The following is a 27186-nucleotide window of genomic DNA, read 5'->3' on the forward strand; positions in this document are numbered from 1 at the left end:
ACACAATCTCTCATTTTCTGACAAAGAACCATGATAATAAAGAAATAAAGTAAATTGAAGGTATTAAATTGTATGATAAAAGCACAGGAATGGTGTCTCCAGAGAGGATTAAAAGGTCATATAATGTAACCCAGTCATTGTGCTGTCATGCTAAGGTTTTGAAATGGAAGATTAAAGGTATTGTATAGGCAGTCTGATAAAAAAAATTATAATAAAGAACCAAACAAACAAAAAAAACAACATGCTGCTCTTTTCTGACATTGCGATAGAGTGGGTAATGAAATGCTCTAACAGATTAAGTACAGAGTGAATCAGAGCAGGTCACCTAGCACTAAGGTTTGATGATAATAGGCTACCTTTACACCAAGGAATGACCAATATTGGGATCACTGACTTGTTATTGCGAAATAAGCATTATTATTCTCAGTTAAGAACATTCTAATTACATATTTGTGATCACCTCAAAGGATTAAAATGTATGTTCTTATGCAATATGGGTGTGCAGCAGGTTTTGCTTTCACTTAAATGGAACCAATGGCGTAGCCACAGGTGTGCCAGGGTGTGCCTGTGCCACACAAAGAGGAAGCTGGCACACCCAAAAATCAGATGCAGAATTCATTTTTAGTTACAGCCTTACTAAAACGTTTTGTTCAAAACTTAGGCTATTATGGTCTATTTATAATAATTGTTAATTTTAACATACATTCTAAATTATTTTCGTCAAAAAACAACATCCACTGTCATGCCTGTTGATACATGTGCAATTAGCCGTTGACCTGTGACCCCAGTGAGCATCACGGGAGACTAGCAGTGTAAATAGTAAACAATGCAACGCCTGCAGTTAATGCTAGAATATACTCTAGCCGCTAGTTTGCCAAAATGAAACAGAGCTCGCTGTTTCACTTCTTCAAAAAACCTTGAATTGATGACCAGCCGGACACAAGGCCTACAACTGCTGAGGAGGATATTTCTCCCACACCCTCTCCCTCAATAAGTGAGACTCCTTCAGCACCAGGGTCTGCGGAGACAGAATCAGAGGACGCAGAAATGGCTAACTCTACAGTCAACAGTATGTTGAAATGTTTGAATATTTTAGCCTCATCTTATTAACTAAGCAATTGCGATAAATTTGTTGTAGGCTACTTTTTAATGAAGTCAATGAATTCCTTCACACCTCTGTTTTTAAGGGTTGAAACCAAGAGAGCACAATCGATTTAAAATAGATATTGCTTATTGGATTTACTGTCACAAATTAATAGTAATATTATAATGTCTGATTATCTTGTACGCCTTTGGTCATGTTTTAGAGTTTGGTATAAGCCATCATCACATAACCTAATACCTTTTCACTGACAAATGGTAAATGGACTGCATTTATATAGCGCTTTTATCCAAAGCGCTTTACAATTGATGCCTCTCATCCGGCCAAGAAGTTAGGGGTTAGGGGTTAGGTGTCATGCTCAAGGACACTTAGCAGCGCGGGGTTTGAACCGGCAACCCTCCAACTGCCAGACAATCGGTCTTACCTCCTGAGCTATCTCACCCCTTATGCATTGTGCTGAAGTTTGACTTCTTATGCAAACAGTGGCTCAGTCGAACGATCTTCTTGATGTGGACTACTGCACTTCAACAGTGGGAAACCATTCTTAACATAACCAGTAGAACATTAAGACACTGCTTGCAGAGCTATAAATTAGGGTACGTCTTCTAATGCGTCATGGTACTTTCTGAATTCTGTGCAGAAACCCCTGGCTGTGTATAATGTTGTGTTTCTCATGAACTCAGCAGCTCATAGCTCTGACATGGGAGCTTGGAGTTACAAGCTTGCAGAATTCAAGTGGTCACCTTGTAGCATGGTGGCTGGCAAGAACCTGTTACTAGCTGTCATGGTTGTGCCTCCTCTGTTCCCGCCTCCCCGTAGTTTTTGTCCTGTCTCATGTCCCTTAGTTTGGTCTGCCTGTGTATGTCTCATTATTCAATTATTTTCTGTCTCTTTATTTAATCATTGTTCCCACCTGCCTCTTATTCCTCACTTCTGTGTTAATAATTAGCCCCTGTCTATTTAAGTTCTTGGTTTGCCTGACTCGGGTGCTGGTTCCTTGTGTTTCTGAATGTGTTTTTGCTTGTGTTTGTGTGTGTTACGGCTTGTGTATCTGCCCGTGTGTTTCTGCCTGTGTTTGTGTGTTTCGGCTTGTGTATCTGCCCGTGTGTTTCTGCCTGTGTTTGTGTGTTTCGGCTTGTGTATCTGCCCGTGCGTTTCTGTCTGTATGTGTTCTGACCTGCTCGCGTTCCTGCTCATCTGTGTTCTGCCCTGCCTGTATTCCCCTGCCTGTTTTCTGTTCTGTTTTTTTTTTGGTTCTTAAGTATTCTTTCGTTTGTGGTTTTGCCCCTTGTGGCCGCTTTGTTTGTTCCGTAGTTTTTTTGTAATTCAATTCTTTGTTTATATTCACCCCTTGGAGTTTGTGAGACTTTCCCACTCTGCATTTGGGTCCATTTCCCCAAAAACCCTGACACTAGCTCTAACACTTTCAGAGCACCAAAAGCTTCAGAGCTACTTTGTAATGTTGGGAACAGTAAAATGGACATACACATATTTTAGGAGTTAACATCGACATGCCAGCCATTTTGAATGACGTCAGTTTCTCCTACTTGAAAACTTGGAGCTGTGAAATGGTGCTAAACTTACTAATGGGCAGTTCCAGTCTCTTTCCTTTTTGGAAGGTCATAATAATTCTGAGTTTCCATGGCATATGGAATACGGCATGATTGGAATCCTATACTGGTCCTATACTGAATTTGAATTGGTTGCTTGTTTTGTGTGTTTCCTGTACTGCAGGAGGCCACAGTCTTATACTGTTATGGTGAAGTTGAACAGGTTGTGTGCTTTGGCAAGGAAAATTTGGAGAATTTGGATTCAGTTCAATATGAATCATAACATAACTTGGGCCTTGGCCACAGCGGTGAAGGTCAGAGTAGCATAGTTCTTTAGATAGTCACACCCGAGGAAAGCTGACACACCCCACCAGACGTGTGTGCTTTTGTGCATTACACTTTTGTATATAAGGAGCCTTTATTCAAGATGATTTCAGACATGTAACAGTTTTACATTTGTCTTACTGCATGATAATGATGTATTTTAATTAGGTAATCTATTGGGACTGTGCAAGAAGAACTGAATAAGTTGGGCAAGGTGCAATTGGTGACAGGGTGTAATGGGGGCAAGATGCAATCGGGAGACGGTGGGTGCATCAGATAGGGAGAGGGGCAGCATAATAATAATAATAACAACAATAATAATAATAATAATAATAATAATAATTTATATATATATATATATATATATATATATATATATATATATATATATATATGCTGCCCCTTTCCATAACTGATGTACCAACCTCCTCCCTATTGCACCTTGTCCCCTATTGCACCCTGTCAGCAATAGGCCTCAGAAGTCTGATGTAACGCAGAGCAAAAACGTTGCCCATATATGGAATTCCAGTTCAAAGGGAAATTTCTCTATGGAAAAAAATGAATGGATTTTCACATAACCATCCCTGTCACAGTCTGTGATTTAAGCTGGCACTGGACGTTTTTATCCGGACACATTTCTCTCTTAAATGGCACTGGATCCGCTGAATTCCGATGTTGTCAACCAAAACAATTATTTTGCTAACAAAAAGCTAACTGCTGCGCCTGTTATTTACGTCACAGCTCTTGCGGTTCCCTGGCAACGCTTGTGAAGCGCAAGTAGCCTAGTCATTCCTGACTGCAGCCCATGAAGGATACTGTAAAATACTATAAAAATTGGTAATTTATTACACTAATGGGAAACAATGAAAAGAAAACAGTTTTCGCGCGTGAATCAAAACAGCTCTGTGTGTGATGAAATTGTGTGACGGGTCATCTCGGGTTGCTAACCACTTAGCCATTAGCAATTGGCTTTTTAAAATGACACAGAATTTTTTTAGATTATGAAAAACGTGTAAAAAGCATTATTTTTTCATATACAAAAAAACGTCCAAATGTCATAATTTATGTTAAAGGAATTTGGAGATTGCCATTCATTTGTCCCATGGGGGGCGTCTATTTTTTGAACCAGAAGTCTTGAAAATAACGAACCCGAAGGGAATGACGACACGACTTCCGAGACATATTGCACCTTGCCCCTGGTGTAATTAGCTAAAAACATGTTCTCTCCCTCTCCACCTTAGCCAATGTGTGGTGAGAGTTCTGGCGCAAAATGGCTGCTGTGCATGGGTGCTACACATTGGTTGTGGATGAGGTGAGTACCGACTCATCACTGTAAAGCACTTTGAGCATTCAGAAAGGTGCTATATAATTATATATATAATTCAGTGCTCTTTTAAATAAGGAGTTAGAATACTGAATAATAATAATCATCTTGAGAATATTTTGGCAAACTGGAATTGAGTTTAATACACTGACGTTATCAGTTGTTTGCACCACACTCATGGACTAGGATACACTTCATACTCTATAAATTCAGATACAGCCCAAACACCTAACAATTATAGTAGGGGTAGTCAAGTCAGACTCACAGGAAGCATGCACAGTACAAGAGCTCAATAAAATTGCTTATATGGTACCAGTAAATAGCTGCCCACAAAATGCTATAGCTGGTTTCAAGAAGAAAATAATAAACAGAATATATCAAACAAAAGCAAAACAAACAAACAAACAAAACAATTGTGAACTAGCCAGGTGACACCCACTATATGCAAAATGTTAGAACATAAACAGAACTGTTGCTCATTTACCAGCTAGTTAAACCTACAAAAACGCATCAAAACACACGGGAACAGCAGCACACGTTAATGGCCTGTACAAATAATGGAAAAAGAACAGCAGCTGGCAACCACAACCACAGTTGTTGCAATCTGGAAACAGATAAAATTACTCCTTTGCAAACACACTTTATCATGCCATGACGTGTTCTACAAATTACACACTGGCTGATGGTATAACATACATTTACATTCTGTTTAGAGACGACACGGTAATTAAAACCCTCTCGCTGATAAAGCCAAGTTGGCTTTTCATCTATATACAAAACATTACACAACGTAAGTCGAGAATTCCCTGTGTTTATACAGATTATTGAAAACACAAAAGTGGGCTACATACCAATTTAAGAGTTAGATCGTGTTACAGCATGTGAAAGACAGACTTTCAGGGTTTACACCACTGTAATAAATAAGCATTTTCACAGAATAATTGTAGACTACTAGCAAGATGACATTGCACTAAGATAGTATTATGCAATAAATAGACCTACTTCATGTTACACCCAAAACACAAACAAAGCAGGTCTGTAAACAACTTGGCAAAACAAATGCTCACTGTATAGAAGAGAAATAAAACAGCAGTATTATGTATGCAATCAGTGATGTCAGGGGCCAAGCACCAAAGGTGAGCTGTAGAGCATTGAGTGCAATTAATTTTTTTTCTGAGATTTCTGCAAAAACCACAAATGAAATTATGCAACAATGGTCTACTTTTGTTTATGGCCTGCTTGCAGCTACCCCCAGAGTACGACTGTGTGGGAGGGGGGGCGAGCTACGTGAGTGACAGCGATAAAAGGCAGGCTGTCTGTTTGAGCAGAGTTCTATCACGAAAGTGACTGGTGTTTAGCCAAACTGTGTTGTAGCAATTTATACTTTACTATGGACTGCAAACCTAATTGAAATACCATCCATACCAACTTTGGTAGATATTGGAAGTCTGAGTACATCTGTAATAATTATTTAAAAATGGCAAATTTGAAGTGGTGCTGTAGTGCGTAAAATGTGAATGGGATGGCAGGTAAGCCATTCCGCCGAGTTACAACTTGATGGGGTGGCATGCCCCACACCTATACAGCACCAAGCATTTGGTACTTTTCAGGGTTTCCCTCAGAAATAAGCACAATGACCACAGACTCCCAGTCCTTAAAGTTTCATCTTCCCATTGGACATTCAGTAACATCAGCCAATAAAAACATTGGATACACATGCAAAATTAACATATATAGAAGTGCACACATTTTAAAAACACAAATTTGTGGCCCAGGGTGCTACTTCACTAGAGGCTCACTGGGTTGATCCTTTGCCTTTGGGGCCTTTGGATGACTGGCAGGCACGGGTTCAAATCCCCCCTCGAACACAAGCAAGTTTTTAACTCCGTACACTGCCTTGCTTGCTTGCTATCTAATAATTGCCAAGAAAATTTAAACTATTTCTTTTGCAACTGCATAATCTTTGCGGAAAACTAATTTATATTTGTGAAATCCAAATGAAATACACTGACACTTTTGAGTTTCACTTTCACCAGTTTGACTGACTTTGATTAGCTACATTGATAACGAGTACACAGACTAAATGTATAACACTAGTACAGACAGCTCCAAAATGAATTAATCTGAAGACATTTGGTGGAAGTACCGTATGTTAAATGGGACAGCTGCAATAATTTTTTTCAATGTTGCAATTCTGCAGGTGGTGCTATAGAGCCAACAAGAGTGTCAGTTGCATATGTGTCATGCATAATGCATTTGCAGCCATATTGGACATACATGCCAGATTTTATGAGTTTTTGGCCATGGGAAAGGGGTGAAATTTAAAGAGAGATAGAAGAAGAAGAAATAGAATAGGAAGACTGTCACATGTCGATGTTACACCCCTGGGAGGGAGATGCGGCAGTTCCGGGAGTGGACCATCAGTTGCCATGTGAAGAGAGACCGCACCCACACCAACACAAAAATCAAATAAATTCTCCTTAATGGGTTCAGATGAAAAAAAAACAGGCTCCTCCTGCTTTTCAGCGGTGGTTTACTTCCTCCATCATGTGCTTCATCATGTCAACTCTTTGGGACTCAGGAATCCCTCCTACTAACTTTCATGGGATTTGCAACACAGCATATGCAGACCCCTCAAATGGTAATGTAACTAAAAGGACGGGGTTCATGTCTATTGTCTGGCACCTGGAACATTGGAGAATTAGAGTACAATTTTGGAGACATTGGCCGAGGGGATGTCTTAGAGTGGTGCATGCTGTTCTTCTGGCCATAAAGACCACATCTTCAACTGTAATGAGTCACAATTTGGTGTTTTCTGCCTTCCTGCTCTATTACACAATGCAAGCACCCAAGGCTACAGTCATGCTGGACAAAATGGGAAGTCGTTTTTGACAGATCATTTGAAAAGAAAGCCCTATAAATATCTTTCAACACAATGTTCCTGAAACAGGCTTTTACGATCATCACTGTGAAGCAACAGCCCAGCAGGAGTGGACAGATGGACGGGTGTTAGAGACCACCTACCCCTGACAAATTGCGACCAAATGCGTTATGGTGACAAACCGTGCTACATGAATAATGGTAAAAGAGTTACAGCTAATGCTGTTGGTGATGATCACACAACACTGAAATATGCCCCCCCCCCCCTTCTTTCTCTCTCTCTCTGCACTGGCTGAATTGGTAGCACTCACAGAAGCATGTAAATTGGGCGAGGGAAAAGATGTTACTTTTTACACTGATTCACATTATGTATTTGGTGTGGTACAGAACTTTGGTAGCATATGGGTAAAGAGTACATTTTTGACAGCTTCTGGTCCACAAATAACAAACTTGGCACAATTATCTTCACTGTTGGAGGCCTGCAAGCTTCCAATTACCCTTGTAAATGTAAAGAACACACCAACGGTGAGACAGTAGTAATTCAAGGGAATCACAGAGCTGGTTAGGCAGGAAAGCTTTCAGATTTCAATTCCAGGAACAGAAACTTTCTCAGCAGCATCTTCATTCACACTCCCCACATCTGTAAAGGAAGCACAAGACTCTGCTACAAAGTTATAGATGTGGGAGTGTGGCACAGTGGGTAAGGAACTGCGCTTGTAACCGAAAGGTCGCAGGTTCGATTCCCGGGTAAGGACACTGCCGTTGTACCCTTGAGCAAGGTACTTAACCTGCATTGCTTCAGTATATATCCAGCTGTATAAATTGATACAATGTAAAAGTGCTATGTAAAAAAGTTGTGTAAGTCGCTCTGGATAAGAGCGTCTGCTAAATGCCTGTAATGTAATGTAATGGAGTGGATGTCTGATGGAATTAAACGAACAAGGCGTATGAAGGAGTTCTCAAACTGGGAAAGTGATTGCACCGCAAGCTCTGTTCCCTTCCCTTGTTTTAGCTCATCGGGCTGTCGCACGTACAAATTCAATAAGGCCAGCTGAGCAGGAATCTTTTCAAAACCTGTTGTACTTGTAATCATTCACCATTTTTGGTAAGAGGTGCAAAGCATACCTTACTGTACCACATCCGCATTGGCAGACACAATTGTAAAAATTCTCCTGAATGACTACATTCCCCATTGGGGACTCCTGTGCAGAGCTGAAAATAAATCATCAAAGTAAAAGATCTTCTTCCCATGATTGCAATTAATTAATTTTATGTGATTATATGCAAAATTCGTTTTGATAGCGGTTGACCAAGCAATTCATATATAAAAAAACTGTTCTGGAATTAATGTTCCATTATAAGGCTTTATTTTTATTTTCAATAAATCAAATCGTACATCATTTTAAAACATTATCTGTCCTTGAAAAGTTAGTAAGGTTTTCAGGGTGTATTATAGCAGGAATTGAAAAAAACAACCTGTTTGTATAAATGCAACAGCTGTTGCAGTTACACCGCATCTAAGTTGCTACAACAAAAAACATGCTTTATTTGCTGTTCTATGTTTACAGAATGCCATCTAAAGAGGCTTGGTACCCAGGGAGGTCATGGAAAGGGCTTCAGATTTGCAGATTAGGGACACTAGATGGTGTGGAAAGCCATGTACTGTGTATGCAGTGTCCTTTTGGGGAGACCTTTTAATATTTATTACAGAAATAACATTTTTTCAACAATGTGTTTGATTTTTAAAGTTCAGTGTTTAAGGTTAAATGTGTTCTGCTAATTTGATTGCTGTGCTGCCTCATCTTCTGGATTAAGTGATTAATTAAAAAGAAAAAAAGACCTACCTGGTCACAGACATTTTAAAAAAACACACACCAGTTTGGTCTGTATGGTTGGCTATTTGCTTTGTAAAAGCTTACCTGGGTGTTTAGAAACAAACAAAATCAGCTTTCCTCACCTATGAGGACATCACGGTAAGTTACAAGGTTACACTACTTTTTTCACGCTGAAAAGCCCCATGCTTCATAATTCTAAAATGTGTCTGGTTCCTTTACAATTGGAAATGTGTTTCCTTGTATTTACTTGTACTTGTAATATTTGTATGTGCAGAAAACAACCCAGGCATGCACATTATAGGGCATTTTCATTTATCCACATTGACACACAACTCCTTCTCTCCTTCTCCCCATCGGACACACAGGTCCCTGCCCGCATCTCCGCTTGCCTGAGGGACATCCAGAGCTGGATGGACAATCACCACCTGAAGCTCAACCCGGGAAAGACGGAGTTAATCTTTATTCCTGCTCTAAACTCTCCCCTCCTCGATTTTTCCATTTTCCTAGGGGACACCTTAGTGACATCATCATCCTGTGCCAAGAATCTCGGAGTGGTGATGGACAACAGGTTGTCCCTCTCCAAGAACATTGCAGTAGTAAGCCGGGCATGCAGATTTTTCCTGTATAACATCCGGAGAATCCGCCCCTTTCTCACCACCTACTCAACCCAGCTCCTAGTCCAAGCAATGGTACTATCCCGCCTGGACTACTGCAACTCTCTTCTGGCTGGACTACCGGCATCTGCCATCAGACCCCTGCAACTCATTCAGAATGCTGCAGCTCGTCTGGTCTTCAACCTCCCCAGACACTCCCACGTCACTCCCCTGCTCACTATCCTCCACTGGCTGCCTGTTATAGCTCGCATCAAATTTAAAACATTGGTCCTAGCATACCAGGCAGTCAAGGGATCAGCCCCAGCATACCTCCACAAGATATTCAAACCCTACATGCCAGCCAGACCCCTCCGTTCTGCTACCTCAGGATGCCTGGCACCCCCCCCTCTTCGCACCTGCGCTTCCCGAACACGTCTCCTGTCTGTTCTGGCCCCACGGTGGTGGAATGACCTCCCCGTGGAGGTCAGAACAGCTGAGACACTGACCCACTTCAAGCGACGACTGAAGACTCACCTCTTCAGGCTGCACCTCTCCCCATCCGTCCCTACCTCCCTGTAAATGACTGTAAGCTTAAGGCTGCAACTAGGTAGCTGTTTTGTAGGTGATTTAGTTAAGGCACCTGTCTTAACTACTGCTTGTATTTTTGCATAGACTGCGTTGTCGCTGTTCTCATTTGTGTTAGTGTTAAACAGTTTAACCTTCAGGGTCCAAGTTGAACTATGCGGTTGTTCCCTGCACTTGGACCGGTACTTATCTCTAGGGTTTTCGTCATACTTGTTCCTGGTTATGGTTGTACACTTTGTTGTACGCCGCTCTGGATAAGAGCGTCTGCCAAATGCCTGTAATGTAATGTAATGTAATGTAATTTTCATTGACTGTTACAATTATTCCGCACCTCTAATACAATCATACTGACTAGATAGTGCAAATTTAATGTTGGACTGCGTGTACTTTCATTCAGGTTCAATTCATTCTTATCATTCATTATTATCAGTACTTCTAGAGGAAACAGAGAAATGTGTTTTGTCTCCAGTGTGTTAGGCTAAGTGTCCTGATGGAGATGCCACTGTATATCTGTGCATAAGTGTTATGTGATTTACAAAAATTTTAAGCATCTACTTGTTGTGTTTTCATGTTGTTTCCAATTGCTGAAAACCAGGTATGAGCATTTCAGAAAGCAAAATTCATATGTGAGAGAAATGAAGCAGACATTTTTTAAAATAAATGAACACAAAATATGTGGATAGATATGTTGATACGATACAACTACATGTAATAATAATTACACAGACATGCATCGTTTTCTCTGAAGATGCTTTCTTTACTGAACATTCCAACACATTATCCCATTAATAAATACAACATCATCAAATTACAGCTGCTTTGTGGAAAATCATGGCACAAATGTAGAAAGGTAGTCCCCTCTATCTTGAATGAAATAATGGTCTATAACTCTTCTAGCATAAATCGCATACAGTATATATTTTGGCCCATTCTAGGTCATTTATCTGCCAGTATCTGAATTTCAAATGGAACTGTTAGTGGTTTTGTATATGCAAGTTTAAGGAATAAAGTAATTTACCAAGCCAACCAAATATGTAGTTTAGGTTGCCATTTACTGAGGTACATCTTAACAAGCTTGGTTGTCCAAAAGAGTGCAACTTGTCCAACCCTGTTTCCTTAATTTGCTCAGCAGTCTAGCTGAGCTGTGTGCTCAGAGGACTGCGGTGAATGTGCAGCGGCCACAGGCAGACTGCAGCCACCCAAATGACCTGAGGACCCGCCCTTGAGTGCTGAGAAGGAAGAAACCTGGTCAGCCAAAGCAAGGAACTTGGGCGTGTCACTGTGAATGCATAGCCAAATTGACTCTCATAGCTGATTATCAATCATTACATTCTGTCCATGTACTAAAAAATACGGTTGACTGATTTACTTTATGTTTCTAAATATATAATTAAATAAAACAAATTAATGTTTTGCCAAATATACAGTTATCTCATATTCTATGTATTTGGTAATGATAACATTTATACAATATTGTTTTTTTATGTAATATCTACTTGTGAGTATGCTACTCAAACTCATTATTATTTGCTGCTTACAATCTCTCACCGTATCAGCTGTTATTGTATTGCTGGTGAATGTTTCTGCTGAAAATAATATTTGCCTTGATTGCTAAATCCAACTGCACCACCATTTGTTTGTACAATCCACATGAAGTCTCCAGAAATGTGTACTTTGAATAGAAGAGTGCATTCCACAAGCACAGACAATGGGATCTGAAGGATATTGATCCTCCCCAGTACATTCACTAAATAAAACACCAAAAAAAAAAAACAAACAAACAAATCAGAACCTATATCCATGGAGGGCGCTTGTACAAAGCACTAAAAGGACTGTCTTCATCCAGCAACGACCTTTTTGGGAAATAAAATTATTACTTAAAAAAAAAAAAAAAAAAAAAAACATTTTCCCACTTCTTGAGATGCAATATAACTCATTTGTTTTTGTTCTTTTGTTCTTTGTTTGTTCCAATTTTATCAATGCTGCCAACAATTTTGTAGACCACAATACCTCATCAAATAATAATAAACAAAAAAATTAATTAAAAAAAGGTTCGCCAATAAGTCCGGTGTATTCTTTTGTTTTGGAAATAGTGAACACTGTGTTTGCAGCGTTACAATTTGGAACGTATGAATTGAAGGTTATCTATATTTAGAGAACTTTCTGACAGCCTGCGATATGCCATCAGTGACATTCAGGCAATTGCGGAATAAAGCAAGAAAATACATTTCAAGTACAGTAGTGTTATGTGGAGGCTGCACATATATAGCCTACAGATTCGTTTAATAGCGTTGATTCACAATCATTAAAATACGTTTTATATATTGCTGGTACGACTTTCTTCTTTGACAGCAGCAGTCTCAGGTTACATGCGCCATAGAAAACGGTTCCAACGAAAAATAATATTAAACGTAATTTGATGAAGAATAATCAAATATATACGTACAACCACTGAAAGCGCTCTGGGATTACATTATGTGTATTTACTTGCTTTAGACCTCCAATCCCTCGAAACACACCTCCAACTAGACCATCTATCCTTAAGTCTATGGAAAACACGAAAAACGGAAATATCAAAAGTATCAAAACATAATAGCCTATCAAAACCAGACCAGGAAGTGAACAATCACTCTAATGCCCTATAAAAAATGTGTGGCCTGAAATAAAATGTAATTCAAATATTTTAAGAGATATATAAGACAGTTTAATTACAGCTTCAAGCAAAATTATTATCCTTGCTCCTCCTAAACACAATGATGTATTTATGAGTTTAGTCTGCAAACACCATGTAAAACAAAAAGTCATTCTCTTTTAATAGTTTTACCTGCCAATTATATTTTATGAACATACACTCCATGCGTGTCCCTCTGGTACTGTTTTGTGAAGGGAGCACAAAAAATGTCTCATTTTGTGGCTACATTTTGGGATTGTATCAGATGTTCTTATCCAGAAAAACTTTTTGATTTTATTTATTTTTTAAACAGGTTATATTCTTATTTACAATACATTTGTGGAGCTAAATATTGTGCTGAATAATTCAGCTGAATTGCCTTGCTCAAGGGTACAACAGCAGCACCCTAGATAATGGGAATCAAACCCACAACCTTCAGGGTAAAAGCCATGGTCACTAATCATTCTGCTCCACTGCTGCCTTGCCCTGGTTTTTGATAAACTAACATTCAGATGCACAGACCAGGATGATATGTTTCCTCCCAGTCTAATATGCATACAAGTTTTCAATGAATCAACACACTGGTGATTTCTGGAATTCATAAACCAAAATAACAAAGTGAGCAGTCTTATATTTTATAAGACTAGATATCTAGATATTTTAGAACTAGCTTTAGAGTTTGCCATGAGTTTACCAAGTTTAATATCAGACATAATGTATGGTCATTTTTGGATTGTTGTATTGTAGCATTTTGGGTTGTTGTTATTCCTGCACTGTATGAATACTTACAAAATTGAGTATTTGTGTGGACATTTTCTGCCATATTTTAATCCAAATGTGCAATTTCTATGGCATGAAACACGGGAAACAGTGATGATTTCTCTTTGAAACCAATTGTGCCTACACTATTATAGTGTTTAGTTTATGATGCAGATATTGTGTTACAGTTAACATTACAAAGGAAGTGTATTAGTCTCCATGGTTTTTTGCCAAAACATATTGTGAAACACAGGCCAGAGGCCTGAAGAATGTGTGTCCATTGGATTTACTGCTGTGTACGGTATAATAACAGAAAATCCATCAATATACTGTCAGCAAAAATAAAATACATTAAAAATGGTATGATTATGGACTGGAATGGGATAAAATAATGACAGAAAATCACAATTCCATTTTCATTTCAATAAGCGCTTCCTTTTTATTATTATTATTATTATTATTATTATTATTATTATTATTATTATTATGCATATATTTTTGAACTATAGCTATTACAATGATTTATATATTTCCAAGATGCAGTATACTGGAAGCTTTGCTAATTATTTTTTTGTGTTGAGGGAATGAGTGAGTGATGTATGTGTGTGCATTTAATTACAATATCCTTAACTTGACATGGAACACACACATGCACGCGCGTGCACACACACACACACACAAAATATGAATGCAACATTATTATTATTATTACAATTATTACTAGAAGAAGAAGAAGAAACATACTGAGTGATACCCAATGTATTAAAGTATTTACAAATCTGATGAATCTGATTGCGTTTTTTGTTTTTCCCAGAAGTTTTTACTTCTCTTTTCATGAGTTACACAAGATTTGATGACCACACCCTCAACCCTTCTACAGAAGATTTAGACAGCACAGCCAATCACGGGCTAATACGTTTGACATTAATCCAAACCCAGCTGGGGTCATTCCTTGTCTGTCTGCCTTTCTTGAACTGCAATTCATTGTTAAATTAATTTGTCCTGTTCCCATATCCGTACATAAAGCATAAATCCCCTCTTCAATATTTGCATGAACCAACATTACGAGCGGAACTGAGAAAACTTGTGGTTGCTGGTTCTGGTTTCCTTTCCAGGGTTATATATAAACTTTGCCCTGATGAACTGTCAGAACCACCACCCTAATACAAAAATGAGTGGACACACATCCTGCTCGTGGATGCATGTGCGACTAACGCTACCAAAGCCTCCTTTGATGCCGCCATTGCATGGCTACCACAGCCAGAGTCTTCTCAACTCCAATTGAGAGCACATTCAGAACTGTACTAATGCATAGGTATCTTTGATCTGTTTTGCTATTTATTACACTTCTTTTATTTTATTTGTTTTTGCATATTTTTACATTTTTTTCATGTACACATTGTATATTGTACCTCATGCGTCTCTGGATAAAATGTGCACAATAAATGACACAAAAATCATAATTCAAACAATATTTGAAAGTTTTTTGAAAAATTTTTATAGTTCGCAAAGAAAGGAAAATGACTGTTAGATAAGTAGAAGAACATGAACATGCAGCATGAGTAATGTTGGGTCCACTATGACTAATACCATTTCAAATTCAAATCAATTCAAAGAGGTTTCAATGACTGCAACATGCTAATAAACATGCAGGATTGCTTAAATATGGCTGGGAAAATAGCTGATCAATGAATCACAAGTTCTCATGAACAAGAGCAATCTTGTTGAGTGACTCACCCCACTGACATTTTAGGCCAATTCTCTATTATCTACTCAAATCAAAATAATGGCAAAATAACAACACCTAAACATACCACTTCTCCACTCTTTCAACACACCATATTCTTGCTAAACTACTTACTGGTGTGCTCATAATTTTTATCAATATTTTTCTGAATGTGGATTGGGAATATGACTGCCTTGGCTGGTGCAATCAACATGGAAGTAGTAGCTTCTTCAACAGATGTACACATGGCATTTGTTTGCAGTAATTATCACTATTTGGCATGTTATTTAACTAAGAGAATGAAATCTTTGTTGAAAATGACTGATCTCACACAATGCTATTACTCCATTGTCTTATAAGAGAGAAACCATATCAGTCCCTATATTAGTCATTATTAATGTTCATTAATTATTGGGTGCCCTGTAATTGGAGTAAACCCTTGATCCAGATCTTAGGTAGAGAATAGTCATTTTAATAGCCAACATGACACTACACTACACTACATTACAGACATTCACACACACACACACACTTTCCCACATACAATCCAAAAATGCAAGACATTGAAAACGTTTTGAGACAAAATATATTATGATGATAATTACAACATTTCATAAGAAAAAGCCTTCCATTCAAAGCTCAATATTCCACCTGCTCAGCTGATTTATCAATGTATAAGTTCATAACATGGACTCAAACTCAAGCCTTTAAAAAGTTTCCCATGTTTCCAGAGGTGTGTTATAAAAGTACTTCTGCACATTTTCTATGAGGTCCATAAATTATGTAGCCTATAACACTTTGTAGTCAGTGAGCATACATTTGAACATTTCTTTGAAGGTGCCTAAAGTATGAGTAAGGCGTCATATGACGATAGATCAAGTGCTTATTCTGGAGACACGTTTTTCTCTGTTCATATGACGACCTGCATACTGAAACAGTCTGCGGAGAAAAATGCCTTCAGATCCATGTGACGAGAAAGTGAAAGCAATGGAATACAATGACGGAAGTTGAATCTTACAGCGACACCGGACACAAACTGGCGAATACACTTGGATTTATAACTGTAGTTTAGGACAAATCGGAGTAATGTGAATGAATTGATACAAATTATGTAACTAGACAAATAACAGTGTTTTAAAATTGACACTGATGGAGTGGGAATTTCTGGTTCCATCAATCTGTGAACATGAACCTAAAATGATAGATGGTGAGTATGTTGCACTACTACTAGCCTACTCTATGACGTACTACTCTCCTAACGCGACTGGTGCTTTTTAAAAAGCATATCTTTACATACAGGTTTGTCTGCATATAGTATGACAATAGGTAACATTGTTGCACATCAAAAACCTACCATTAGCATGTCTGTCGGTAGCGATTTCCAGCAAAGGTGAATTCTGTTCTCATGCTGCTGTAGCCGGTTGCTCCTGTCATTACAGTAAATGTATGACGAAGTAGTAGGCTACGCTCTGAATTTATACACTGCTGTGGGGGATTCCCAGTTATTCCCAAATCGTTTCCTTCCAGTCATATAGAAACTTAAGTGCATTTCCAAGAAACGACAATAAGAGCATTTATAAGATCAAGGTAGCCTGACGATAAATCACATACATCTTAAAACCTGGACAGGATAATGATGAAGAATATTTTGTTATATGCATGATGTTGGTTATGATTATGATGGGAATGAGAATAAGCCAGGGGTCCCCAAACTCGGATCTGGGGGTGCATAGCAAAAGAGGAAAAAACGTTTTTTCTTCTTAAGAACATTTGTTTTATATTTATATGAATAATAAATTACATAATTAGTTGTCTAGTTTTAATTATTTAGTATTTAATTACGATTCAGACGCGTTTCAATCCATGTTCGAATTTTAGTCAGTGCGTCGCGGCCACTCGGCCATTAATAATGTTTGTCAAAGGTGTCGAACCAAGTTTCCATTAGCTTTCTCCACCCACTTTCTCAGCCAGAGGGTGGTCCTTCTGAAGAAATCACTCCCTAACCGCTGGTATAGTTGACTGGTGACATCTAATATAGCACAGGTTGATACTCAACTGTTCACTAAATTTCAGGAAACTTAACTTTTTGGATGTTGTCATTCAGTCTTTCCGTATCACATTACTGTAATCAGTTATTAACAGCAGTAATAATAATATTCTGCTTATGTGATGGTGTGCTATATATTTACGTAAAACAGAGTGAAACCAAAAGTTATGGAACTTCATCCATCATCCACCCATCCGTTATCTAACGTAACATTTCCAAGCTTTTCCCTCCATGGCAAACTTTCCAAATTAACAGAATCTCATGGCATGCCACTCTCAAAAGCAAGCGACGTACCGATGTTGATGTGATGTACCAACAGTAGGCCTAAATGTTCTTTTGGGGTTTTAATTCAGCGATATGTGTTTTAATAATTTATTTTGCAATTTTAGTAAATTGTTTTTTTATTTTTTATTCATTCTAACTTTTAAAATTATAAAAGGATTTTTCAAATGGCACACCTGACCTCGTCTGACAGCACACCAGAGTGCTGCAGCACACCGGTTGGGAAACACTGATCTAACCTGCTTATTCCTGGCCAGGGCCGCAGGGGCCTGGAGCCTCTGCCAGATTGCATCAGGTGAGAGGCAGGAATAAAGCCTGGACAGCTCGCCACAGGGACCCCAGGCAGAGTAGCGCTTACCACGTGTAACAGCTAATGGGGATCCTAATAAACAAAACTAAACTAAACAGGGCACACATTCTATAAATAAAAAAACACTCCACTCACTGACACGCTCATACCTAGGGGCAATTTAGAGTCTCCAATTAGCCTAACCTGCACGAGGAAGCCCTGCAGGCAGACATGGGGAGAACATGCACACTCCACACAGAAAGGCTCGGCTGGAATTCAAACACGGAACCTTCTTGCCGTGAGGTTTTTGAACTTCATTCCCAAAATGAAAGATAAATAATGAATTCACTAGTCTCTTACAAGCAGCATGCCACTAACACAGGAATCAAATTATGTATTTTAATTTTACTTTCTAAAATAATTTGAGAATTTGTCAAATGACCCCAGTCCAGAAAAGGCTATTTATTGTGGAACTCATACACTTCTTTTCATACTCACACGCCAACTGATCTTTTCTCAAAGTCTGAAATGATCACTTCCGCTCTTACACCTTTCCTGTTATTAATTATGCAACATCGACAGAACTTTAAATGAATGGCTTTGCAATTTGGGATTCTTTGGGTAGGTGATGACGAAATTTCATTTCACACATTCACTTATTCATTTTACTGCTAAAACAAGTTTGTCCTTTCAAAGAACTTGCAATCTTAACATTCTTGTTTGTAATACACTACAGTCCTTAACCGGTGTACACTTTGCTGACTTATTGCCCCTGTGGAATGTATGGGTACTCTGATATGTCTGTTTGTGTGCCTCTGGTAGCTATGGATACACTGGTATGATGAGAAATTTCACAAGTCACATTGAAAGAACAAATGTGTAGACTTGAAAGTTACCCAGCAGCGTACAAGCTCACCATTTAGATTGCTATTTTTGGTAGTTCCTATAATTTTCGCGAGCGCTAGCTGGTTGATGTCTGCATGTAAATGTTAATACACTGTTGCAGTGGGAATTTTCTTCCATTGCTAACATTTAATTGGAATTTGGTGTCCTTTAAGGTTACATGGTGACTCATTAAGGCTTATCCTGGAATTCGTGTTTTTGTCCTATAAGTAGTGAACAAAAATGAAACACCAAAGCAAAGTCAGTTATTACAGTTTTGTGCTGCCACATGTGGCCAGTATTGTCTGTACGCTCTATGGCATAGGCTGCCAGATTTATGCAGGAGGAATATAATGACATGCTTCCAAGAGAAGGTCAGACATCCCAGGCCAAGTTGATGAAACTGGCAAATTCTGTGTCAGGTATCATTTCAGAATATAACTTTTTTTACTGTTTTCATATCTGGAGTGAGTTTCCCAATAGTGTCTTGAGAATGCACAAAATACTTCATGCACATACTTCACACACAATTTCAAGACTTGTTCTTGAAAATTTCATGTGTTTCCCAAAAATTCTTGAATTTTTCAAGAATTACACAAGGATTTGTACACTTCAAGTAACTTGACCATAAACCAGATTCCTAGCCTACGCACTGAAAAGAAACAAGGAAGAAATTAATAGATTTAGCAAGTCTTGCAAAAATAAATCACAGTAAGGACTAGGGATGTATCCGAATCCGAATACTGTATTCGGGAAAGCACGAATAATGCGCTGGAAACAGATATTTCTTCTACCCGAAGTTGCTCGTTATTATTCGCATTTGAAAAAAAAAAAGTCAGCTCCATGTCGAGTTCTCATAGCCTCTATCTAACGTTACACGGGCAGAGCGAGAGAGAGAGATAGAGAGAGAGAGAGAGACGGAGAGAGACGGCACCAGTTACACGTTACACACACGAACAAACTTTGAGCCACTGCGCTGCAAAACGTGTAATAATTAAGTTCTGTGGGTCAGCCATTATGTTTCTTCAAATCGATTCATATCATTGTGGATGGCCACTAGATAAAAATGCCCATTGTGTTTGCAACATAGGACTTTGATTCCACTAACCAGTCGTTTCATTTACTACACATTATTGAAAAGTGATCGCTATATTCTGTAGTCGCCCCCACCGAGTCAGCGCACAGCGGGCTGAAGAGCTGACCGTTCCCGGTTATCACTCAGGGAAACTCTCGCATCGAGGAGGTGCGGAAGCTAGCGAGACACAAGCCTAGTATGGCACCTGGATTTCTTTCAAACCCCCGCAACCTATACATCAAAATGAAGCTTAGAACCTGTAGTTTTTAGGTGTAGGCTACGTGTTTAAAAAACCCGACGTTTTACCGTTTTATTTCAGTCAATATTTATCCGTTTACGATGTAACATGCTGTATGTAGGCATAGCCTACCTATCAGTCATAGGTCTTGGCTATAATGAACACGAAATCCATTCATGGTAGTTGCCACCAATGGGAAATATGAGAACATCAGATGGTTTGCAGTCTATCCAAACTTAGTTCTGTAGGAGAAAAAAAATTACTTTACAATTACTTGTAAAGTAGTAATTCATGTTGACCTAGCGAACTGCAGTAACGTTAACACGTCAAGAAACGCGAAGGCAGCATCATTGGAATTTAAGATTATTCCCTTCAACTGAAGGATATGTTTCTATATATCTTTACTGTAAATAGTTTCTATTTCCAATGCAAAACAGAATCTTTCGATTTATAAAACCTTTTTTTTCTGTTTCTGATTGTTCAATGTACCCCAATTAAAAGAGTGGGGGGGCGGGGGGGGGGGGGGGGGTTGGTGGTGGGGTTCAGACAGTTCGTAAAACTTACGAAGTTTAGTTAAAAATATTTTTTTTAAAAGAGAGAGAGAGATGAAGAGTAGGATGTGGAAATATATTTCATAATTAATTATATGGCAATATTTAATCAATTTGATGCTTTGAAGGCACAGAAATTGCACTGCCAATGATATTAGGTTAGAAAATACAACATTTGCCTGATTTAACGTGACTTCCGGTATAAACCGAATACAGATACAGATACAGATAATTTTGTTGGTTGAACAGATACAGATACAGATAATGACCTCTCTGCACACCCCTAGTAAGGACTGTTAAGGCCTACCCCCTTACCTATTTGATCCCTACTCTACGGGAACTTCAGAGGACCCCGAGCCAAATGGGTCTGGGACCAGAGAAGATATGGAGGACACACAAACACCCTCCAAATCAAAGGCTATATCAACTTTTGCCAGAGTAGTAAGGAGATCATTTTATTAACGTAAACGAAGTTGGAAAAGTGGAGGGAGTTGTCTGAACAATGAGAGAGGCAGAAATAGTTGTATGTAAAAAAGACAAGTTGGATTTGATGAAAAAACAACTTGACCCTGCTGAAGCCTAATTTTAGAAGCCTCCAATCCCTGTGCCTGTTATCATGCCAGGTAAAGGTAACTTTTTTGTCATGTTTGAGCATGAAACTAAAACTAAGTACACAATCTGCTATTGAAATAGAATGAGGCGTATCAACTGAATATCATTTTACTTTTCAGATGCGGGACCATCATACAGTGAGGGAGTCCCAGAGCAGCAGGACTGAACTTTTTCAAAGTCAAGTCATTTTTTAAGATTAATTGGAGATGGAACCAGTTGTTTTAGAATCTTAAATGACAATTTAGTTAGCGCTATTGTTTTAAAGTCCAACTAATGATTTGAATAAAACAGTTGACACTTGAGCAAAATGTTTGTAATGTGCTTTGCCTCCCTGTCACACCCCTGCCTAGGGTGAGGGTCTGTGGGCCCCTATCACAATTGGTCCAACAGATGGCGCAGCCACAAGGTAGCACTTTAGTGCAAGGGTGTTTTATTTTTGATCACCCACAGGACACAGAAAACGAATATACATGACCAAGGGCTCAGCCGGGGGCCGAGCCCTCAGTCGCACTAACCAATACCTAATTAGGAAATGATAAATATTCAAAGGAGTTGCCTTTTGAGTCACCAAAAAGTAGAGTTACCAAAAAGACAATACATCAATTTACAGAGGCAGTTTCAACATCATGAATAATCAACAAAAAATACACTTGCAGAAGCATTAGAACACAAGATCAGTTTCTCAAAACTGCTCATTGCTGAAAAACTCACATTTGTGGTAGGTTAGTGGCAATAGTTTTCAATTAGCCTCAGTCTGCCCGCTGGTCTCCTCCATCTCTGTCAACATTCAATGCCTCACTTTCATAATCAACCTTGTCATCATCCTCATCAAGAATCGGGATGCTAGTCCTCACTGCAGTATTGTCCAGCATTGCGGTGAAAGAAATTATTTGGCAGGCTTTGCCAGGTGCACCTGTTAGTCCCCCTAAGGATCTATGGGTGTGGCTAAATAGCATTTTCCATGGGCCTATTGTGCACGTGACAATGCTATGTGTGTGTACGTGTGCACTTCTGCAGCGCTGCTCAGCTGCACTTTGCGGGTTTGAAATGGGTGTCAGAGGGCATGGATGGAGAGGATAACCACTGTCACCCAACAAGTGAAAATCTTGAAAATCTCCTCTTTCAGCCATCCTGGTTAAGCTGGAGCTGTCCCACACACTAGACCTTGAGTCATGCATGCTCTCTGGACTCTTCGCAACCACATCTGTTGTTTGGCACTTGGAATTGCGCGCAACTTGGAGGTTGAGGGCACCTTACAGCACACGTAGGTGGGGTCTCTGAGGGATGGATTCAGGATCGGGACAAGTGTGCCAGCTACAGCTCCACTGACCTGAGGCATGTTGGCTATGGCACGGAAACCCAGGTTGGTTTCCATTATCTCCTCGCACCTCACTGGGACCCTTAGAAAGTCTTGCACATACTGCAATAGCAGTATGGTCATACTGGACAGTGCCTTACTCATATCGGCTCTGCTCATGCCATGGCCTATCCTCTATGACTCGTCGAAAGCTGACTTCTGACTTCTACATGTTTGAGTACAACCAAACCATGGCATTAAAAGATGACCAGTACATTAAACCACCAGAACCTTTCATTGTTGAAGCAAAGTGTTATTGTGGGCCTGTGGCAGTTGTTTATTCAATGTAGTTTAAAGGTTATTTGTATGATTTAATGCAATTTTCAATAAGGTTATTGAAAAGTTGTCAGATGACTCTGCACTTCTTATACTTGCTGTCTGATAGGACTGATACTCTATACTCTATACTATATTATTCAATCTCTGATCTTACACCTGTGTCATACAGGATATGAGTGTCAGCTAAATGGCAGTGCAGTAAACCATGTCACATTTCTCCACTTTCTAGCATTGTTTGGTAGTACAAAGCCTGTGCTCTTTGCACTAGTAAATGTGCAACTTGTGCACCGTTCAGAATTGAATTGTGAATAACTCTAATTCAGTTCTGATTCAGTACTTGAATTTGAAATTAATTAGAATTGAGCCAGCAAACAGGATGCAGAATTGCAATTTCAATTTAAATTAAAAGAAGCAGAAGTAAAATTCGCTGAAATTCAATGGAATGTATATTATGCAGTACATTATGTGTAGCTTTTTACAGTAAGACTTTATATCTTAATGTGTATAGTATACATGTTTTCATACAAACAAAATATAAAATGGTGGGTAAGAATTTTGAACAACCCTGCACCAGGCAAGTGCATTTCAATCATGTTATCATATCCCACACTGTGGAGTCGGTGGCCTATTTATAATTAAATTGGCTGCTCTTGCAAACCAACAGCAAAATGTTGGTTGCTGAAGCTCAAGCCATATATGCCATAACAATTACCACCTTTCAAAGGCACTGAGATCTCCTCTTGCAGCCACACTATCTCCAATTATGGAAATCAACTTATTTTAGTTATGCACAGAATCATGCAGGGATATTTGTTGCTTACGATGTTTAGCATTTATTGTGACTATTGGATATGTGTATGCATGTCTGCGAATGCATGAAAGATTATGAATGATATTGTGAATTTATAAATAGTAGCCGGTATCTAATAAACATTGTGGTGAAATACCTGTATGCAATGCACACGTTCAAACATGAATCAGCACGAAAGAACTGTTAAGATATCTGATGTATTAAATTGTTGAGTGGCTTAGCCTGTATTTTCCTTTGTGTGTTTAATGGTTAAATGGGCCAGTGAGTCTTCATGAGTAAAGATTATAGATCAGAAGTACAATTACCATACTGCATGGACTGCAGAAATACCCTTTGATATTCAATACAGTTGTGGGAGTTTGCATTTGTGACTTTGTAGAATATACTCAGCAAACTGAAGAAGGTATACTGGTTGCTTTTCTAAATAAGGTTTTGGTCTTTCTGCAACTGTGTACAAAACAAATGCTAAGTGCACCTAAAGGAAAAATCATGCTGTCAGTGGTAGGGGAACACAACCTATACGCTTAAATTCACAATGCACAAATGCAAAAATACCCTCTAACTAGACACCTTGAAAATTCCTTTTTTTAAATCAATTCTTTCACATTAGAAAGATATGGAAGAGTCAAGAGAAGTGGTAAAATATTATCCTTGGAATATCATATAATTAATTAATGAAGGTTTCATTTTTAAGTAAAGATTTCAATAAATTCCGTGTCCTCCATTTTCTCCTATTACTACTCAGACTTGATCTAATAAAAAGGCCTGTTTAAACAAATCCTAAACTGACATTACCATCAAAACAGTACTCAGTTGTTGCATACAGTCACAGTACACTATTATCATTTTTGTACATTAAAACAACAAATATACCATTTATATTGGATCAAATACCAATTTAATATATTATCATTGCTTAGTAAGTTCATTCTATAAAATATGACTCACTGCATTTTGGATTTTGCACATCGGATTTAGGATTTTTTTACACTGTTTTCCACCCTTATGTTTAGCTCCCCAACAGGCTGTTTTTGGTTCATACCTCTTGGCTTTGCTCCTGCTACCTCTCGGCTATTGCTGTGAAAGCACCAAGCCAATGGTCGGAGTTAAGGAGGATTATAAGAATGTTATTCATCCCCTTCTTCAAAATATCGTAAGTATGAGAGACATCTGCATACTGTGTTTAAAGGATACCCAATGGATGATGGGAGCCTGAAAAATATTTATTGTAAAAAATATTCTGATGATGATAACCATATCCTTTTTCACAGGAGAACAACATTACAAACATGTTAAGGGACCATCCATGTGGGGAAAATAAGAAAAAGTATACATGTGACCCAAACAATGTAAGAATACTTTTCTCATGGTTATAGTTAATGATCAATGTCTAGGTAAACAGTGCTAATGTCATAGGTATAGTACGTATTTTCAATGTGTAATTAATTTTACAGACAAGCAAAAATGTATCGTTCTGGAAATAATGATGGGGCAGTATCATTTTATTTTCTGGCACATTCATTATATTACATTTTTTTACATTCATTCAGTCTATTTAAGTTATCCTGTAAATATGTATGAACTTGGACATACTGATATTTCTCTTTTCAAAAGAGCATGAACATTTCAACAAATTAGCTAACATTCAACACAAATTGCTTTAAAATGTGTTTGTCAATTCAAAGTTAAAATGACTTTTCTCATTTTATTGATGTGCTTTTAGGAGACGCGTTCCATTCAAAAGATGGTTTGTTCTATTCCATTTAAAAACCCGAAGAAAGTGATGAGCAAAATTAAATGTGACTTGTGGAAGCTTTCAGGAGTTATAACAGACTCACTTGAGTGTTCCTGTTCCATAAATGAGGTAAGAACTATTAATAATCAGATCAAAATTTGATCTGCAAATGTGCTATTGATTCACACGAGAAATTTATCCGTTTTTACATACTGTTTATTATTATTTTTCTTCCTTCGAGGATCCGTACAATTCAACTAGGGGTATACAATTCAACTGTACACACCCTCACCACCGGCATTTGAGTGATGAAAGACTTTGCAGACTGCGCAGCATCATCAGAGATATAAAGTCATGCTACGCAAAGTTAACTGTAAAGAACAGCTAGTAGGAGGAAGAGAAGCTCGGGTAGCGATGATGAACATACTGCTCTTCAGAGGAGGACTCCGGGACACTTGGAATACTTTTTCTATAGCAGATGAACCTTTGGGATTGATACACAGGATGTCTCCTCGTGTTTGACTAATAGGCCCTGCACAGGACACCCTTCACAATGAGCGGACGCTCACATTACAAAGGTTAGCATTTCCTGTGGCTTTCCATGGCTCCTGATGACAGATGACTTTGGGAGCATATCACTGATAATTCCACTTGAGCATGACCATGAGACATTGTGCAACTTCTAAAGCTTGAGGGAAAATTCCTTCTAATGGTTTCAAATGCAATGTTGCCTTTTGGACACTAGTGAGCTTGAAGTGGGTAATTAGATCCCAGAACATTTGGTTACAGCATGTTGAGAATGTGGGAATTTCAGGTGTTGGTGTCTGTGTAAAAGGGAAGAAATAATGACTCAAATATTGTATTTTAAGAACCATCTTTGACTTCTTTTTTATGAAAGCTGATCCATTTCTGAAACTTGAGCTCAGTAATTAATCATTTTCCTCGACTTGCTCCAGCTTTGCACGAAACAGTGGACTATTCCATGTTTGCTGTGTCTGAAAGTGAATGTCCCATTCCATTTTTTTCCAGCTTTTGTAGTAGAGCATTCACATACAGTATGTTAAAAAAATATATGTCTATTTTATTCACAGCAAATATATTTTATATAACCTTACCTGTAGTGAATTATATTGTAGTTAATGCCTCCTCGAGTAAGAATGTGGATAGGAAAATGGTGCCCTGCACACATTATGCCACAAAAATGTGACGGAAACTATAGCCCGCTCTCTCTCTCTCTCTCTCTCTCACACACACACACACACACACATAAAATTACATCCTTCAATAATACAAATAAAACTGAATAACATTAGAGTAATCAAGAACATTTAAGCGAGTTTGCAGTGCTCCTGGGAACTCACTTTCCCAGGCCTGTACTTACATGCTTACTGATTAGGAATATTCTTGGATTAGTTTGAATTGCACAGAAGATCCCACAGTCTCGGATTGATTCCAAACCAATACCGTGCCAACAGCAGTAGCTCCGAAGAGAAAAGCCCCAAAGAGAGGTGACTGCATGGCCCAGTGTATGGGAGGGTTCAGTTGATTAGGGGTTCATTGTTTCCCCTGGCCTCTGCTGGTCGATCAGGTGCCCGTGGGCTGCATTGTAAAATGCTTCCTACCACTCAGATCTGTGTGAGCTTGGCTGTGGGCAGTGGCATGAGAAGAAGCAGGCTGGC

General features: G+C 38.6%; 1 long non-coding RNA gene across 2 annotated transcripts; it reads left to right on the forward strand.

Annotated features, from left to right (window-relative positions):
- Nucleotides 1–16253: 16253 nt before the first annotated feature.
- On the forward strand, nucleotides 16254–26621 carry LOC135253626 (uncharacterized). 2 transcript variants are annotated; one of them, XR_010329665.1, is made up of 6 exons: nucleotides 16254–16556; nucleotides 22452–22688; nucleotides 24786–24925; nucleotides 25044–25121; nucleotides 25496–25636; nucleotides 25749–26621. It is a non-coding gene; the product is annotated as an uncharacterized LOC135253626 (long non-coding RNA). The 2 variants fall into 2 exon arrangements; XR_010329664.1 differs by lacking the exon at nucleotides 22452–22688 and having other exon boundaries at nucleotides 16258–16556.
- Nucleotides 26622–27186: the final 565 nt, after the last annotated feature.

Source organism: Anguilla rostrata, chromosome 4, assembly GCF_018555375.3.
Source record: "Anguilla rostrata isolate EN2019 chromosome 4, ASM1855537v3, whole genome shotgun sequence".
NCBI classification, from domain to species: domain Eukaryota; kingdom Metazoa; phylum Chordata; class Actinopteri; order Anguilliformes; family Anguillidae; genus Anguilla; species Anguilla rostrata.